The following is an 18,541-nucleotide window of genomic DNA, read 5'->3' on the forward strand; positions in this document are numbered from 1 at the left end:
TTGGAGACGAAGTTTAAGAGGAAGGAACACCACGATGTATTGATGGTAGACAAATGTATCACTCTGGGAGGAGTATCACAGCGTGACTTAGTGTATTTTCACCTTTGTGTCTTTTTTTGCTGTCTTGCCCATTCTCTCTTGTTGTGTCCCCTTTTTCCAGAATACCATGGCCTCCTATTTATAGGGCCGTGCATAGCTTGGCGTACAAGTTATCATAATGTACAAATATCCGGGATCTGATCAAATTACTGGGCCTTATCCCAGATAACTACCTTCTACCCTATTGGGGAGATAAATAGGCACCGTGGTAATTATCATAGTGCCTACCCCCTGAAGGGAGCGAGTCGGTCACAGATTGCGGCCCGGCGCCGCACTGTCAGGGGTGTCAGGATAGCCTCCATCACGTCGGGGTGTCAGGATAGCCTCCTTCACGTCGGGGTGTCAGAGTGGTGTCCATTAGCCTAGGCCTTAAATGCCGGTCACTTCTTTGCAGGCAAAGTACAACTGGTTCTTCCCTTCTGGTAGATCTTTCCTAAGGCCTGCTGACTCACCCCGCTGCCTTCGGGAAGGTGGCCCGATCAGCCCGAGGCGGGGGCCTCGAGAGGCATAGAACCGGGAAGTGAAGGCTTTGGGAAGCAGGACCCCAGAGGGCTAAGGCTTCAGGAGGCCAAAGCTTCGAAGGATCGAGGCTTTGGGAGGTTATGTTTTGGGAGGCTTCGAGAGGTCGAGCCGACAGAGCCAGGGGAAGGCTTTGTAGGTACGAAGGGGTACCGTGAAGGGATCTAATGACACCGGAGATCGAGCTTTTAACAAAAGGTCCGGAGATCAAGGCTCCGGAAGAACCTGGATGGTGATCTTTAACCATTATCCTCAGGCTGGTTTATTTTCCCCCAACAGTACCCCCTCATTCTCGGGCCCTGATGTTTTGGAGGGGGAAGAGGATGTAGAGGAAAAATCAACCCCAGCCTGGTATAGTATCAAGGATGCCTGATGGCAATTCTCTGTCCTTTGAAGTCGCTAGAGTAGAGGTTATGTGTGGGTTTGGAGAATCCCATGCATTCACCTGGTGGGACAAGACGTGCCACTGCCACGTTCTGATTGGATAATGCGGGAGGTCGTTTAGGGTCTTGTGCTCATGACCCTGTCATGCACCGAAAGGGGTTTGGGTTATTAATGTGACAGGACGTCCGCGCGAGAAAATGAGGCATTCGTCGTGGAGCGCTGCCACATGTTGGAGGGAACCCGGATATGGCCACGCCCTCCCCCCCAGGTGTTCAATGGGGGGCACATGGTGGTGTTCATCTCGCTTCATCTTCCGGACCTATGTGGCCGCGTGGCTCGAGTATAAAACTAGGGTTACTCAGTTGGAGTCTCTATAGCCCCACAAGTGAGCAGTTAACCTTGACTTGAGTATGGCATCGTCTTCCTCCTTATCCTCTTCGGAGATGTCGATGATCTTGACGGCTTCTTCGGGAGTCGGACTGTTTCGGTCATCGGCAGAAGCACCGGTGGCGACGCCGCTTCCATCTCTGCAGGGGAGGCAGTTGCCTGCCACTCTAGCCCGACCTTTGTCCAGGGAGGGCATGCCTGTCAAGATCATCGATATCTCTGATGACGATGAGGAGGTCGACTGGGATCTCCTGAGAAGGGAGAGTGAGCTGGTGTCTGTGGGCCCGGTGGCGAAGCAGGAGGAGGCCGGGAAGGCAAGGTAGAAGGCCCCACCGGTGACCTCCTCGGACTCCTCAGCGTCCTCTGACATCTCGGGAGTTGGCTACTGTATTGGCTTCCACAGCGGCAGGCCGCAGATGAGGCGCATACACTGTCCCATGCGTGGCCCCTACCGGGACCCGTAGGTGGTGAAGGCGGTCACTAGGATGGCGTACTTGGTGACGCCGTGATATATCCATGTCACGGCTGAACTTAGTCACCTTGTACTCTTTCTCGCCTTGTTTTGCTCCATAGGGATCTATCTTCTTCGTGGCGATTTATGTACTATTGCTTTAGTTTGTATCCCCTGGATGTAGTAGTTGTTTAATAATATAATGTGGACCTTCGGGAATGGTCGTGTCTCCTTCCGTATCGGAATGCGAGGGGATCTTTTGATCGGGTGACTGCATGCGCACGTGCTTTCGTGCCTCCAAACCGTGCTTCTTCATCCCTTTCGAAGGCGATGGCTAGTTTTTCTGATGACTGAGGCATTGAGCCTTCGTATAGATCATCATTGATTTCTTTTCTTCTGGGGGAGAGGTGGCCTCGAGAATCTGGTGGTGATGGATATGTAGGGTAACTAGGGAGAACCGGGTGGAGCAGTGGCGACCTCATCGTCCCTGGTTACTATGTACTCCTCGAGCTCGGGACTGGTAAGGTCTCCTTCCTAATTTGTTCCAGATTTCTGACTCAATGAAGTCCCTCTGGAACCTTTGGAGATGAGCTCCAGAGGTGGTCCTTGACCCTTCAGGTTCCTTAGAGACTGTCTGGGTTGAAGGCGATGATGTGTCGGAGGCGCAGCTGAAGGCTAGGCAAGAGAGGTAGTCCGCGACCCCCTCAGCCCTTAGCCGCTGCCCGGCTCCGGAGGGATTCCGTCCGGAGCCTGGCGACAGCGCGTTGAAGGCGAAGCTGAAGGATAGGCAGGAGAGGTGGTCCGCGACCCCCTCGGCTCTTAGCCACTGCCCGGATCTGGGGGGATTCCGTCTGGAGCCTGGCGACGGCGCGTCAGAGGAGAGGCTGAAGGCTAGGCAGGAGAGGTGGTCCACGACTCCCTCGGCCCTTAGCCGCTGCCATGAATTGTGGTCTCTACAATGGACATTTGAGGGTTCCATAATGTTTCCCGTTCCACGAGGTGTGGGCTTTTATTAATTTTTAGTATAACACTCATAAAATGACATATGAAATGTGTTTTTAAAGAAGATGGTAGGGTAATGATTTTACCTTTTTACCATAGGTGTTTGAGTCACGTGGTCATACCTTCCCCTGTAGGGAGGTGGATCTTTATACCTCTTTGATCTGTGTGCGATGCTCTTTGGAGGCTAGTGGGTTTCGTATCCCTTCGGCACGGAGGTATTAGCCTTCAAGATGCCAGGGTACTTTTCCCGTTAGGTCCTTTCAGAACCTTTTCGCCCGGCGGAGTTTTCGGAATACATCTCCATCGCGGGGTTTTTTTGGGAAGTCTCTCCGTTTTGCCAGAGGTTTTGTAAGGCTCTCTGTTGTGCAGAGGTTTCGTGAAGCTCTCCATTTTTGCCAAAGGTTTTGTTAAAGCTCTCCGTCTTTGTTGGAGGTTTGGTAAGGCTCCCCATTTTTATCGAAGGTTGGGTAAAGCTCTCCATTTTTATTGGAGGTTTGGTAAAGCACTCCGTTTTTGCTGGAGGTTTGGTAAAGCTCTCTGTTGTTATCGGAGGTTGGGTAAAGCTCTCCGTTTTTGTCGGAGGTTTTGTAAAGTTCTCCGTTTTTATCGGAGGTTGGGTAAAGCTCTCCGTTTTTACCGGAGGTTTGGTAAAGCTCTCCATTTTTTTCTAGAGGTTTTGGTAAAGCTCTCTGTCTTTGTTGGAGGTTTGGTAAGGCTCCCCGTTTTTTTTTGAAGGTTGGGTAAAGCTCTCCGTTTTTACCAGAGGTTTGGTAAAGCTCTCCATTTTTGCTGGAGGTTTGGTAAAGCTCTCCGTTGTTATCGGAGGTTTTGTAAAGTTCTCCGTTTTTTCCGGAGGTTTTGTAAGACTTTCCGTTTTTGTCGGAGGTTTTTGTAAGGTTCTCCGTTTTTTCGGAGGTTTTGTAAGACTCTCTGTTTTTATCGGAGGCTTTTGTAAGGTTCTCCATTTTTGTCGGAGGTTTTTGTAAGACTCTCCATTTTTGTCGAAGGTTTTTGTAAGGTTCTCCGTTTTCACCGGAGGTTTTGTAAGACTCTCCATTTTTGTCGGAGGTTTTTGTAAGGTTCTCCATTTTTGCCAGAGGTTTTGTAAGACTTTCCGTTTTTATCGGAGGTTTTGTAAAACTCTTTGGTATGTATTAATGCCGAAGGTCCTACGCACTATCGGGGCTACACAATACCTTTCAGGAAACCTAGGCAGTCTTTCCTTCCAGGTGACCTAGGCATGCTACCCCCGCAGTGTGTAGACTTGTCGTGCTTCCGAGGAAACGCACGGGGTGCACCACAACACTGTCCACCAAGGATGTGCCCTGGTGTGTGGCATTTATATGACCGAAGCTATGCAATACCTTCCAGGGCACCCTGGGCATAATCTGCCTTGCAGGTGACCTAGGCATAAGCGGCGCCCGCGGTATATAAGCATGTCGTGCAAAGAGGATTCTTGCGACAACATTCCTCAGAGCACCGCATCCTCACATCAGGGCAGTCCCCTAATTTGTGGCGTCCACACACAATCGAGGCTACACAATACCTTCCAGGAAACCTATGCAATCTTGCCTTCTAGGTGACCTAGGCATGCTACACCCGCGGTGTATGGGCTCCACTTCCTACCAGGGAAAAGCCCACCCTTCGGGAAACCTTTTTCAGGTGACCTTGGGTTTAGGCAAGCGATGCTTACTGGTGCGTGGGCTTGTCATGCCTCCGAAGAAATCCCTTGGGGGCGCCGCAACTACATTACCAAGGAAGTCCCTTGATAACCGACATCTACACACTATCGAGGCTACGCAATACCTTCCAGGAAACCTAGGCAGTCTTGCCTTCCAAGTGACCTAGGCCTGCTACGCCCGCGGTGTGTAGGCATGTGCAACGAGGATTCCTTGCGACAGCATTCCTCGGAGCACCGTAACTCCGCCACTGGAGACATCCCCCGGGGCGTGGCTTCGACAGCCGAGGCTATGCAAATGCCTTCCAGGGCATCCTGGGCATAATCTGCCTTGCAGGTGACCTAGGTATAAGTGGCACCTGCGGTGTGTGGGCCTCACTATCTACCGAGATTACGCAATGCCTTCTAGGAAATCTAGGCAGTCTTGCCTTCCAGGTGACTTAGGCATGCTACGTTCGCGGTACGTGGGCTTGTCACGCCACCTAAGATGTCCTATGGGTGGCTCCGTAACACGATCTATCAAGGAAATCCCTTGATATGTGGCAACTACACTTCCGAGGTTGCACGATGCCTTCCAGGAAACCTGGGCAGACCCGCCCCCCAGGCGACCTAGGCACAATGCGTCTGCGGGAGTGTAGGGATTTTGCATGGTTATACTGGCTAAGTTTTGCAGTCTACTATTGGCAATAAGAAGCTAGTTGTAGCATAAAACATAGCTAGGTTATATAATTGTTCATGCTAAGTGAGAATGTAACTTAAGTTCTACTGCTTTTACATAGTGGCTATCTATTGAAACAAGACTTCTAACAGTAAGGTTGGAGGTCTCCAACAGACTCTAACCTGGTCGTATGAAAGACGGATTACTAGGTAAACTACTTGGTGGTTAATAGCGGATGTACCTTTATAGGAATAAGACCTCTATTGCGAGGTTTGGTGGCCTCTAAGCCTGTGGCTAGGCTGGGAGAGGTGGTGCTTGACCCCCTCAGCCTTTAGCTGTTGCCCAGGCCCGGAGGTAATCCATTCAAGGCCTGGCAATGGCATGTTGGAGGCGTAGTCGAAGGTTAGTCGGGAGAGGTGGTCTGCGACCTCCTCGGTCCTAAGCCGATGCCCGGCTCCGGAGGTACTCCGTCTGGAGCCTGGCGACGGCGTGTCCGTGACTCAGTTCTTGTTACTGGTTGTGGTACCGTTAGTAGGGTTGGTAGCGATGGTGTAGGGTTGAGGGTGTAACATCTAGGCCCCTAGGTAAGTGGTAAGTGTTTCGGTGATTAATGACAACCATATTACTGTGACTAACAATTTGTTTTGAAGGGAATCAAAAATTCAGTATACAATGACATTTGGTTAATCTTGGTCCCTAAAGTGCTTATATGGACAATCAAAGGACATATGCTTTAAGACTAAGGATCTTCTAATTCTAAGTGTCACAAAGGAGATGGAGGATACTTAGAGTAGTATAGGTCTCCTTTTCTTTTTGTCTTTTGACCGTACTATAAAGGGGGGCTAAAAGTAGTAGCTTGACTTAGTGAGTCTAGACGTAGATGATGCACACTTGTTAAATTCTAGCACTAGGTAGAGCATACAAGTCCATGGTGAAGCTGTCAAGGAATTAGAGCTCAAAGAGAGTTGAATTGGACAAGCTCACAAAACATTTATTCACCGGATTATCCTCTGATGGATGTCTAATACTCACCGGATAAACACTAATTGAGGCATCCGAATTATATGAAAAATTTCAGAAGTGTTACACCGGAATATCCGGTGATGAATGTCCGGTGACCACCGGAGCTTTTCCAGCAGAGAAAATTTTCGGAGAAAAACAATTTTGTACCCACCGGATTATCCGGTGAATGCATAATATGAACACCGGACTATTTCTTGCAGAGAGCATTGCTTCGGGCCACAGTGGAAAATTACGTTCACAGGATTATCCGGTGACTTAGCTGGCAGACCACCGGAGAAATGTTGTGAAGAAACTCAGACAAATTGAACTCACCGGATTATCCGGTGCTAGCAAAAATATCACCGGAGTATTTCTTGCAGAAGGTTCTGAAATTCGAAGGGTCGGGTGAGTTGTACTCACCGGATTATCCGGTGTTGACTGTTGTTCACCGGAGTTTATCACCGGACAAATGTTGCCGTGCAACGGCTAGTGACAGCTGGCTCTGGGTTTGAACCCACCGGACTATCCGGTGATCTTAAGGATATAGCCAGCGGATTATCCGGTGATTACAGTAAAATGAGAGTGGTTAGCCAACGGCTAATTTTTGATCTCTAGGCTATAAATACCCACTCAGTTGGTTTCAACAGTTGCTCTTGCGACCCTGTAGCAGCTCATACACTTGGTGTGTCATTTAGAGGCAAGAGAGGGAGCACTTGTGTCCATTTTAAGTTCTTAGTTGAGGATTAAGGACTTCTTTGAGTGCTTGGAGAGTAACAAGTGTGCATCTAGCTGTTGTCTAGGCTTGGTCTTTGTCAAGTGAAGCTTGAGGCTTGTTACTCTTGGTGGTTGGCAACACCTAGACGGTCTTGGTGATCGGAGGATTTCTCGGTGAGCTCTTGGAGCAATTGTGGGAGCCCCGGAAAAAGAGGATGTACTTGGTTTGATACCCGCCAATCCGGAGATGGAGAAGGGGTAATCAAGAGGGAGCACTTGAGCCTTGGTGACTCAAGGGGGAGCGACATCCTTGGTGGATGCTCCAACGAGGACTAGGGGGAAGTGCCAACTTCTCGAAACCTCGAAAAAAAAATCGGTGTTGTCTTCTCCAACTCTTTACTTTCTTGCATCTTATTTTGAGCTTTGTTATTATTGCAAGTTCTTCTTAGGAATTGTCTTTCTTAGTTAATTCTTGCGTGGTTAGCTATCTTGTGCTAGTTAAAATTCCTTACTTGCGTTTCTTATAAGTTTTATTTGGTCAAGCAGTAGTTAATTAAAAAAAAATTAATATCCCAATTCACCCCCCCTCTTGGGCTATTCGATCCTTTCAATTGGTATCAGAGCCACGTTCTCTTGATAGGCTTAAAATCCTAGAGAAATGGCCCCGGGGAGCGGAAGTAGCGTGCCAAGGTTCGAGGGAAAGAACTTTGCGTATTGGAAAGTTCGCATGGCGAGCTATCTAGAGGCTATTTCCCCCGAGTGTTGGCAAGCAACCTCCGCTGGGTTTGAACAACCTTTTACCGAACAAGAAGTTAGGTGGAATGCTAAGGCTAAGAATGCTATATTTGAGGGAATTAGTGAAGAAGTTTTCTCTAGAGTTAGAAGTAAGGAATTCGCTCATGACATTTGGGTCGCTCTTTGTGAAATTCATGAGGGATCTAGGAGAATTCGTGAAGAAAGATATCATGTGCTTATGAATGCTCTAAATCAATTCAAGATGTTTCCAAATGAATTATGCAATGACATGTATTCTCGTATGAACATGCTTGTGGAAGAAATCAATTCTCTTGAACTCACTCAATTGTCCGATGGAGATGTTATTCGTAGGATCTTGATGGTACTTCCCAAGCCATAATACAATATTGTTATCTCTCTTCTTCATGAAAGAGACATCAATGACATGACCATCACAGATGCCGTTGGAAAGATATGTGCGCATGAAATGTTCTTGTTTGGAGATCATGAGTCCTCATCCAAGAAAAACCTTGCTCTCAAAGCAAAGATGGTCGGCAACAAGAAGAAGAAGATCAAGCTTCCTTCATCATCAAGTGAAAGTGATGAAGATGACGATAATGATGAACATGATGATGATGACTCCGACACCGAGCTTGCTCTTCTCATGAGAAGAACCACAAGGATGATCTCTAAGTTTCAAAAGAAGGGCTACAACTATGATCCCAAGAAGAACAAATTTCGTCCGAAGAAATTTGACAAGTTCGGTGGTGGAGACAAGAAGAAGTGCTACAATTATGGTAATCTTTGTCACATATCATATGATTGTCCTCATCCTGACAAGAGAAACAAGAACAAGTCCAAGAAGCTTGATGCAAGTGAAGATGAGGACAAGTACAAGAAGAAGGATCAAGATAAGAAGAAGAAGAAGCTCTTTAACAAGAGAGGTGGAGGACGTAAGGCCTACATTGTTGGTGAATGGGTCTCCAGTGAGAGCTCAAGTGATGACTCAAGTGATAATGATGACAACAACTTCGCGGGTCTCGCAATCGTCAATGATGATCCACCTCTACCGCCACCACCTATGTGCCTCATGGCAAAAGGTAACAACAAGGTGAGTAGTGAGGAAGATGATAGTAGTGATGATAATGGTCTTTCTCCTAATGATCTATCTAAGCTAATGAATGACTATGCTGCTATCATCAAGAGGCAAAAGGCTAAAATCAAGTTGCTTGAAAATGCTAACTCCATGCTTAGTTCTAAACATGATGAGTTGCTCACTAAACACAATAATTTGCTTGGAAAATATGATGAAGTAGTTGAATCCAACAAGTCTCTTAAAGCAAGTAACTATAAGCTAAAACTTGAGCATGATGGCCTAATATACAAACACCAAGAACTTGAATATGCCTATGATGCCATTGATCGTAGCTTGGATGAATTGGTTGATAATGATGTAGTTAAGGTCAATGCATCTACCTCTTGTGATGATCTTCTTGATATATCATGTGATATTACATCATCATCTAAGACTAACCATGCAAGGGAGCAAGAGCTTGAAAGTGAAATTGCAAGTCTCAAATCTTGTGTGGCCCGGTTGACTAAGGGGGAGTACAAGCACAAGGAAATCCTCATGATGAATGCTTTGTACTACAACAAGAAAGGACTTGGATGCTTCCCCAACCCGGTAAAAAGGGTCATAAAGACACCGGAGATCAAGAATTGTTTCATCAAGGAAGTTGGTTCATATTGCCAACATTGTCAAGTCACCGGACACCACACAAGGGAGTGTCCAATTCCTACCAAACCTCTCCCTATTTTGCCTTCTAAATACAAGTCCACATTTAATGATCATCATTTTCTATTGCATAAGCTTAAAAATGGTAAAATTATGGCAAAATTCATTGGAACTCAAGCTAAGGGCAAACTTTCTAGGCAACTTTGGGTGCCTAAATCTCTTGTATCTCACATAAAAGGTACCAAACTTGGTTGGGTACCTAAACAAAAGGCTTGATCACATGTGTGTAGGTGAACTACAAAGCCGGTGGAAAACATTGGGTGCTTGATAGCGGATGTACACAACATATGACCGGCAATGTAACGATGTTCACCTCTCTAGAAGATGAAGTGGATAATCATGATAAAGTCACTTTTGGTGATAACTCTAAGGCAAATGTGGTAGGTTTGGGTAAGGTGGCTATCTCAAAAGATCTCTCTATTTCCAATGTTCTTTTAGTAGAATCACTTAGCTTCAATCTACTCTCCGTAGCTCAACTATGTGATTTGGGTTTCACATGCTTGTTTAGTGATGTTGATGTTATCATAACGAGTAAGAAGCATAATGACATAATATTCAAAGGATTTAGACATGGGCATATCTATCTTGTGGATTTTTCCTCTAATGATGCTAGCTTGACTACATGTCTCTTCACCAAGACATCTATGGGTTGGCTTTGGCATCGTCGGCTTGCACACATTGGGATGAGCCAACTCAAGAAGGTATTCAAAAATGGGAAGGTGGTTGGTGTGAAGGATGTGGTTTTCGAGAAGGACAGGTTGTGTAGTGCGTGTCAAGCCGGAAAACAAGTTGCAAGTCCTCATCCATACAAGTCCATGATGTCTACGTCAAGACCCTTGGAACTTCTACACATGGACCTCTTCGGACCAACTACCTACAAAAGTCTTGGTGGTAATTTATATTGTCTTGTCATTGTTGATGATTATACAAGATATACTTGGACTTTCTTTTTAGATGACAAAGGAAAGACCGTTGAAATCTTCAAGAAGTTCGCAAAAAGGGCTCAAAATGAGTTTGAGTCCATACTTGTGAAGATCCGGAGTAGTGACAATGGGACGGAGTTCAAGAACACTCAAATTGAAGATTTTTGTGAAGAAAGAGGCATCAAACATGAGTTTTCATCAACCTACACACCTCAGCAAAATGGCGTAGTAGAGAGGAAGAACAAGACCTTGATTACACTTGCAAGAGCAATGTTAGATGAGTATGGTACTCCGGAGAAGTTTTGGGCGGAAGCAATCAATACGGCATGCCATGCTTCTAACCGAGTCTACCTCCATCGACTATTGAAAAAGACGCCATACGAGCTTCTTATTGGGAGAAAACCCAATGTCTCATACTTCCGGGTGTTCGGGTGTAAGTGTTTTATCTACAAGAAAAAGGAACGCCTAGGCAAGTTTGAAAAACGTTGTGACATTGGTTTTCTTGTTGGCTATGCATCAAACTCCAAAGCATATCGAGTATTCAACAATGCCACCGGCTTTGTTGAAGAAACTTGTGATGTGGAGATTGATGAATCTAATGGCTCCCAAGGAGAGGATATTTCTTGTGAAGATGTAGGTGATGAACCCTTGAGAGATGCAATGAAGAATATGGCAATTGGGGATATCAAGCCTAAGGAGGACGATGAAGATGTACCCTCTACTTCAATACCACACACCTCAATGGCACCACAAGTTGATAAAGATGAAGACAAAGATGATCAACCACTTCCATCACATGATGTCCATATCTCTCAAGAGGAAGCTCAAGCTCAAGCTCAAGATGTTGGATCACCACAAAATACACCTCAACAACCACAAGTGAAGCATACACATATTTCCAAGGATCACCCGATTGACTTGATCATTGGAAGTCCATCTAGGGGAGTACAAACTCGCTCTCGTCAGTGTGCTTCATTTTGTGAACATTACTCGTTTGTCTCTTGTTCAGAACCCACACATGTAGATGAGGATCTCACTGATCCTGATTGGGTGATGGCAATGCAAGAAGAACTCAACAACTTTACTCGAAATGAGGTATGGATACTTGAGGAAATGCCTCAAGACAAGAACATAATTGGAACAAAGTGGGTCTTTCGCAACAAGCAAGATGAACATGGTGTGGTGGTACGCAACAAGGCAAGACTTGTCGCACAAGGCTTTGCACAAGTTGAAGGTTTGGATTTTGGCGAAACATTTGCTCCCGTGGCAAGGCTTGAGGCCATCCGTATCCTTCTAGCATTTGCTTCACATCATAACATAAAACTCTATCAAATGGACGTGAAAAGTGCATTCTTAAATGGCCTTATTAATGAACTCGTATATGTTGAACAACCCCCCGGTTTCAAAGATCCTAGATATCCTAATCATGTTTATAGGTTGGTCAAGGCACTTTATGGTCTCAAGCAAGCCCCACGAGCTTGGTATGAACGCCTACGTGACTTCCTCATCAACCAAGGATTCAAGATCGGGAGGGTGGACACCACATTGTTCACAAAGATCATCGACAATGAGCTTTTCTTGTGTCAAGTTTATGTTGATGATATAATATTTGGTTCAACTAACAAAGAGTTTTGCAAGGAATTTGGTGATATGATGTCTAAGGAGTTCGAGATGTCGATGATTGGTGAGCTAAATTACTTTCTTGGATTCCAAATCAAGCAATTAAAGGAAGGGACATTCATCCATCAAGAGAAGTACACGAGAGATATCCTCAAGAAGTTTAAGATGGAAGAGTGCAAGCCAATCAAGACTCCCATGCCTACAAATGGACATCTCGACTTGGATGAAACGGGTAAATCGATTGACCAAAAACTCTATCGTTCGTTGATTGGGTCACTCCTTTACCTTACCGCATCTAGGCCCGACATAATGTTTAGTGTATGCATGTGCGCTCGTTTTCAAGCTAATCCTAAGGAATCTCATCTTGGTGCGGTAAAAAGAATCCTTAGATACCTAAAGCATACACCTAGCATAGGCTTGTGGTACCCAAAAGGCGCTAGTTTCGTACTGCTTGGATACTCGGATTCGGACTTTGCCGGATGCCGTGTGGATCGCAAGAGTACTTCGGGTGGGTGCCACTTGCTAGGGCGATCCCTAGTCTCTTGGAGTTCTAAGAAGCAAAATTCAGTAGCCTTGTCCACAGCTGAAGCAGAATACATTGCCGCCGGAGCATGTTGTGCTCAAATCCTCTATATGAAGCAAACCTTGTTAGACTTTGGTGTTCGTCTAGAGAAGGTTCCACTCCTTTGTGATAATGAGAGTGCCGTAAAAATTGCTAACAATCCCGTTCAACACTCCCGCACAAAGCACATTGATATCCGTCATCACTTTCTAAGAGACCATGTGGCAAACAATGATATCTCTCTTAGTAGTGTTCGATCGGAAGATCAACTGGCGGATATCTTCACTAAACCTCTAGATGAAGCCACTTTTAGTAGATTACGAAATGAACTAAATGTGATCGATGCTTCTAATGTCATTTGATACCTTGTCATATAGATGCATTCATAATAGGACCTTGTCTAACCTTCTCAAGGTAATGGTGGACATGGGTTTTGCTTGAAATGGTGGGTCACTAGTTCTTCTCAAGGCATGTTGTTGGGTTCACCATGAAGAAGCTTGAGAAGGGAAGTAATATGACAAGATAGATTAATTTTACGCTTCGCATTCACATGTCATATAATATGCACTCATGTCTACTTTCATGCATATGTCTTACATTGCTTAAGCATTGGTGGTAGAGAGATCACAAAGGAGAATATCACTCTTTGAGATTATAGTTCGCTCTCAATGTGAACGTACACTTCTAAAAGTATGATTAGAAAGATATAAGTGCTTAATGCCTATTGAGTCATGTCCTAGCGAATTTAAAGCCTTCATCTTTAAGTTCGTAGGAAATATGGCTCAAATATTTCCTTGGTGTTTTCTACCATCTTCTTTGGCTCTTATTTGATTATTTCAAAAATTATATATGTTAGAGCCTTTTTGGCAAATATTTGTAAATGAGAGTTTGAGAGGGTAAGGGATTCACTCAAACTGGTCCAAATATGTGTTTATGTTGAGTGGTTATTTGAAACTTGGACTCAGTGAGAGAAATTAGTTCAGCCTGGTTTTTCTCATATCACCGGATAGTCCGGCGCTCCTTTCATTTTACCAGCGGAATATCCTGTGATCTCTGTCTCAGATCAGTTCAACCATGGCAATGGTCCGGTGATCAGTTAGTTATCAGCGGACATTCCGGTGCTTATCAGTTCAGTGAACTTCAAAATCTTAACACAAGTCCGGTGATGTTATGTTGTGATCAGCGGAAAGTCCGGTGAGTATAATAGGTTTCGGCCTTCAAAAATTTAGTTCTGCAAAAATTAGTCCGCTGTCTTTTCCTGGTGATCAGCGGAATATCCGGTGATGTCATCCGGTGCTAAATATAAGCTCAGCGGAACATCCTGTGAACAGAAGATTTCGGTCTCTGAAATTTGGTTCTGCAAGAATTAGTACGGTGGTCTATCCGGTGCTCTCTGTTTCCTCCACCGGATTATCCGGTGCTTTCAAAAAACTGCGGGACCCACCTGTCATATATGTCTTCCCGGTCGGCCGGCTCTCTCGTTTTTTCTCCGCAGCTCGGACGTCCTCGCGCCACCTCGCCGACTCACCACCTCCCAGCTCCCTAGCGCCGCCGCCGGAGTCGCGCCGTCCACCGGCGCCACCAGGTTGCCAGCGCCGGCTCGTCGCCCGTCGTTGCCCCGAGCTCCCGCGCGCAGAGCCGCCTCCGCCGTGCCCCACTCACCGCCGCCGCCCCTCCTGCGCCGCCGGCCATCGTGACCACATCACCGCCACCTCCTCTCTCTCTCCTTCATCGTGGTGAGCACATCTGTGGCCGGTGTAGTCAAATTGATGAAGCCCTAGATCAAATTCATACAATTGTGTGCCAAAATTCATGAAATTTCTTCAAAAATCAAAGCAAATTTGATCCAATTTGTTGCTATTCCATCTTTTAGACATGAATTGAGTACATGATAGTCAAAATTGCGCATAATTTGGCCAAATTCGTGATTATTCAAGACAATCCATGCAAATTTCATTCAAATTCATGTAAATTTGAGTCAATTTCTCTCAAATTTGTGATCATTCAATTTCAATTGACATAAATTGAGAGCATGTTCATCAATTATGCGTCTTCCTTGTTAAATCCGTTGACTTTAATACAAATTTGCCTCAAATTCATGTCAAATTAGATGAATTTTGTCAAATCTTGCCTCTTGCCGTGATCAAATCAAGAAATTAGCTTCATATCCACCTTTTCATCACCTACTAGGGCATGTTCCTCTGTTTGTACCATATATCGCTCATTTCACTCAAATTCAAGCAAAATCGTTCACATTTGCTTCAAATTCATGCCTATTTTGATTAATTTGCCCAAATTCAAGTCTTACTCTATGCAATTGATCAATATCTATTGTCTCTTGCCTATATCCATAGCATGATTGTCTCAATTCATATCCATCCATGCTTAGGGTTCCGTTTAGGGTTAATTTCATTCGAAATCTTAAACCCAATATGATCACTCATCTCTATTTCACGTTGCATCTGTCAGATGGGTCGTAATCGCAGTGACAAGGGCAAGGGCAAGGCAATTGAGCAGCCGAAGCAGAAGAAGTCAAAGACTCAGAAGGAATGGGACAGAGCGCTTGCTGCTGTTGATGCCTACAACAGGCAGGAGGGTTTTGTGTTCAGAGATGAGACCACCCCTCCTACACGTCGTTCCACCCGCACTCGTGCTTCCGGGAGGTCAGGTTCGACGCCTTCCAGCCGGTCAGGGGGCCGGAAGAGGGTTCGCCAGGAGCTAGAGGCAGTAGAGACACAGCAGCAGCAGTCCGAGCAGTCCGAGCAGTCTGAACAGCAGCAGCAGTCCGAGCAGTCTGAGCAGCAGCCTCCAGCTCAGGGAGAGGTCCGTTTGCTTGATCTCACGTCCTGCAAGGGTCCGAGGATCAAGAGGCTGAGATTCGTACCAGTCGAGGAGTGGTTCCCTGAGGTCAGAGAGGAGGGGATTGATCCCCGGTTCTGGACAGTGGTACAGGAGAGCTTCTATCGCTCATTTGGCAGGAAGAGCGTTCAGTTAAGCCAGCACATGACGCTGAGATGGGAGTACTTGCAGTCAGCTGCAGGGGGAGCAGATGTGAGACGACACTTTGATGCATTCCCCGGTCTCACCGCTCTCCTCACTCAGGTGGACAGATATGTTGGGGATTGGGTCAGAGTATTCTATGCGACAGTATGGATCGCTCCCGACAGGTCGTTCATTCAGTTCATGTTTCAGGGAGAGGTCTACAAATTGTACCGGGCAGATATGCTCGAGGCTCTGAGGCTTCAGGAGAGTACCAGATTCTTGCATGAGGTCGTTCATCCGAACGCTCATCCTCCTCGTCGTCCTCTGACCGGTGGCGTTTTTCCCGACGGATGACGAGATCCGTCTGTTGTTCAGGTCGCCCTTTCCTCCAGGTTCACTGAGACTGCCAGAGATGCTGACTCCGGAGGCGAGGGCAGTTCACTTTGCACTCAGACGCAGCCTGTTGCCTAGGATCGGGAATGCAGAGGCTATCACCAGTATCCAGCAGTGGTTGCTCTTATCTATCCTCACTCATCAGCAGTTCGACATTTTAGATCTCATCTTGTGTGAGATTGAGGATAACATAGCAGAGGGTCTGGGCAGACAGCAGCCATTCGCGCATTTCATCTCATATTTGTTGGCTCGCTCGATTCATTATCCAGAGCATCTTGGCGTCTACCAGCGACCCCCGAAGCGATTCCCGGACTATATTCCTAGCGCTCCGACGGACAGACGTCGCGGACAGCGTGCTATGGCGCAGGCTCAGCGGCAAATCCCAGCAGAGGAGCGAGACAGAGTTGCCGCTGAGGACCAGGCCCTTGCAGAGGCCGAGGCAGAGCTACCTCATGCCTTCATAGACTTGGATGACGACGATAGTGACTCGGAAGATATCGAGTTCATTCCACCACTCCAGAGACGTCATGATGCTGAGGCTGGTGGTTCTACTCAGGGTGTGCCTCAGACTTCAGTTCCTTCCTCAGATACTGAGACAGCTACCACCGAGCCCTCTGCTGCAGTGCCTTCGGAGATCACTCTTATCCTTCGGCAGATGCAGCAGCAGCAGGCAGCTCAGGCAGAGGATACTCGCCGCCGAGAGGAGCAGCAGTTTGCACTGATGCAGTCACTACAGCAGCAGCAGCAGGCCATGTTTGCAGCACTTCAGGCAGACCGTGAGAACAACGCCAGATTGTTCTCCGTTCTTTTCCAGGCACAGGGCCTTCAGTTGCCAGCTCCAGCACTTGCTTCGGCTCCTGCCCCGAGTCATCTCCCAGGCAGTGTCAGTGCACTCTTGCGTACTCCAGGGTCCGATTTCCCTCTGTCAGCTCTCTTGGCCTCCGGAGTGTACTCTCTGCCTGCTGGGATGTCTCAGAGGCCAGTGTTACCATCGTTGACTTCTCCTATACCCACTGGCCCTCTGAGCTTCGAGGACACTCCACAGCCGACAGTCCCCGAGCAGCAGCAGCCAGTCATCTCTCCTCATGTCCCTCAGCTGTCAGTTGTGCCTTCTTCAGTCGCTGAGCCAGCACTTGACGCTCCAGATGCTACTCTTCAGTCAGTGCAGGATCAGATCGTTGAGGCGACAGCAGCTGCGGGTCACAGTTCGTCCAGCTCCGACTCCGAGGCCGACGGTTCTCAGTTCGTCGTGGCACCTTCTTCGACAGCATCGGGTCCTCCATCTTCTCCAGCTCCGGCTGCTTAGTCATGTCCTAGTTTTCTCTTTTTGGTGCTTAGATGCCAAAGGGGGAGAGTCTAGTAATAGGGGGAGTTGGTAGAGAAAGTAGCTGGTGGGTCTAGTGAGATTTTGATTCAGGGGGAGGTTAGATTTTTGGGTAGCTAGTTTTGAAATGTTGGATCTTATGGATTGATTTTGATGTTATGACAGGCTATCTGGCTCTGTATATGGATGTGTTTCGCCTGTCATCACATTGTGTTTATTTTCATGCTCGCATAATTCCTACCTATTCTAGCATGATAGTTTTGTAGCGCTAGGCTTTATCTCGCTTTTATTGCTTTATACATTCTTTTGCCTAGTATGGTAGGTTGCTCTTCAAATTCATATCTCTATTGTTATTTGTGTTGTCATCAATCACCAAAAAGGGGGAGATTGTAGCATCTAGGCCCCTAGGTAAGTGGTAAGTGTTTCGGTGATTAATGACAACCATATTACTGTGACTAACAATTTGTTTTGAAGGGAATCAAAAATTCAGTATACAATGACATTTGGTTAATCTTGGTCCCTAAAGTGCTTATATGGACAATCAAAGGACATATGCTTTAAGACTAAGGATCTTCTAATTCTAAGTGTCACAAAGGAGATGGAGGATACTTAGAGTAGTATAGGTCTCCTTTTCTTTTTGTCTTTTGACCGTACTATAAAGGGGGGGCTAAAAGTAGTAGCTTGACTTAGTGAGTCTAGACGTAGATGATGCACACTTGTTAAATTCTAGCACTAGGTAGAGCATACAAGTCCATGGTGAAGCTGTCAAGGAATTAGAGCTCAAAGAGAGTTGAATTGGACAAGCTCACAAAACATTTATTCACCGGATTATCCTCTGATGGATGTCTAATACTCACCGGATAAACACTAATTGAGGCATCCGAATTATATGAAAAATTTCAGAAGTGTTACACCGGAATATCCGGTGACCACCGGAGCTTTTCCAGCAGAGAAAATTTTCGGAGAAAAACAATTTTGTACCCACCGGATTATCCGGTGAATGCATAATATGAAAACCAGACTATTTCTTGCAGAGAGTATTGCTTCGGGCCACAGTGGAAAATTACGTTCACAGGATTATCCGGTGACTTAGCTGGCAGACCACCGGAGAAATGTTGTGAAGAAACTCAGACAAATTGAACTCACCGGATTATCCGGTGCTAGCAAAAATATCACCGGAGTATTTCTTGCAGAAGGTTCTGAAATTCGAAGGGTCGGGTGAGTTGTACTCACCGGATTATCCAGTGTTGACTGTTGTTCACCGGAGTTTATCACCGGACAAATGTTGCCGTGCAACGGCTAGTGACAGCTGG

The sequence above is a fragment of the Phragmites australis genome, chromosome 16 (genome assembly GCF_958298935.1).
Source record: "Phragmites australis chromosome 16, lpPhrAust1.1, whole genome shotgun sequence".
Taxonomy (NCBI): Eukaryota; Viridiplantae; Streptophyta; class Magnoliopsida; order Poales; family Poaceae; genus Phragmites; species Phragmites australis.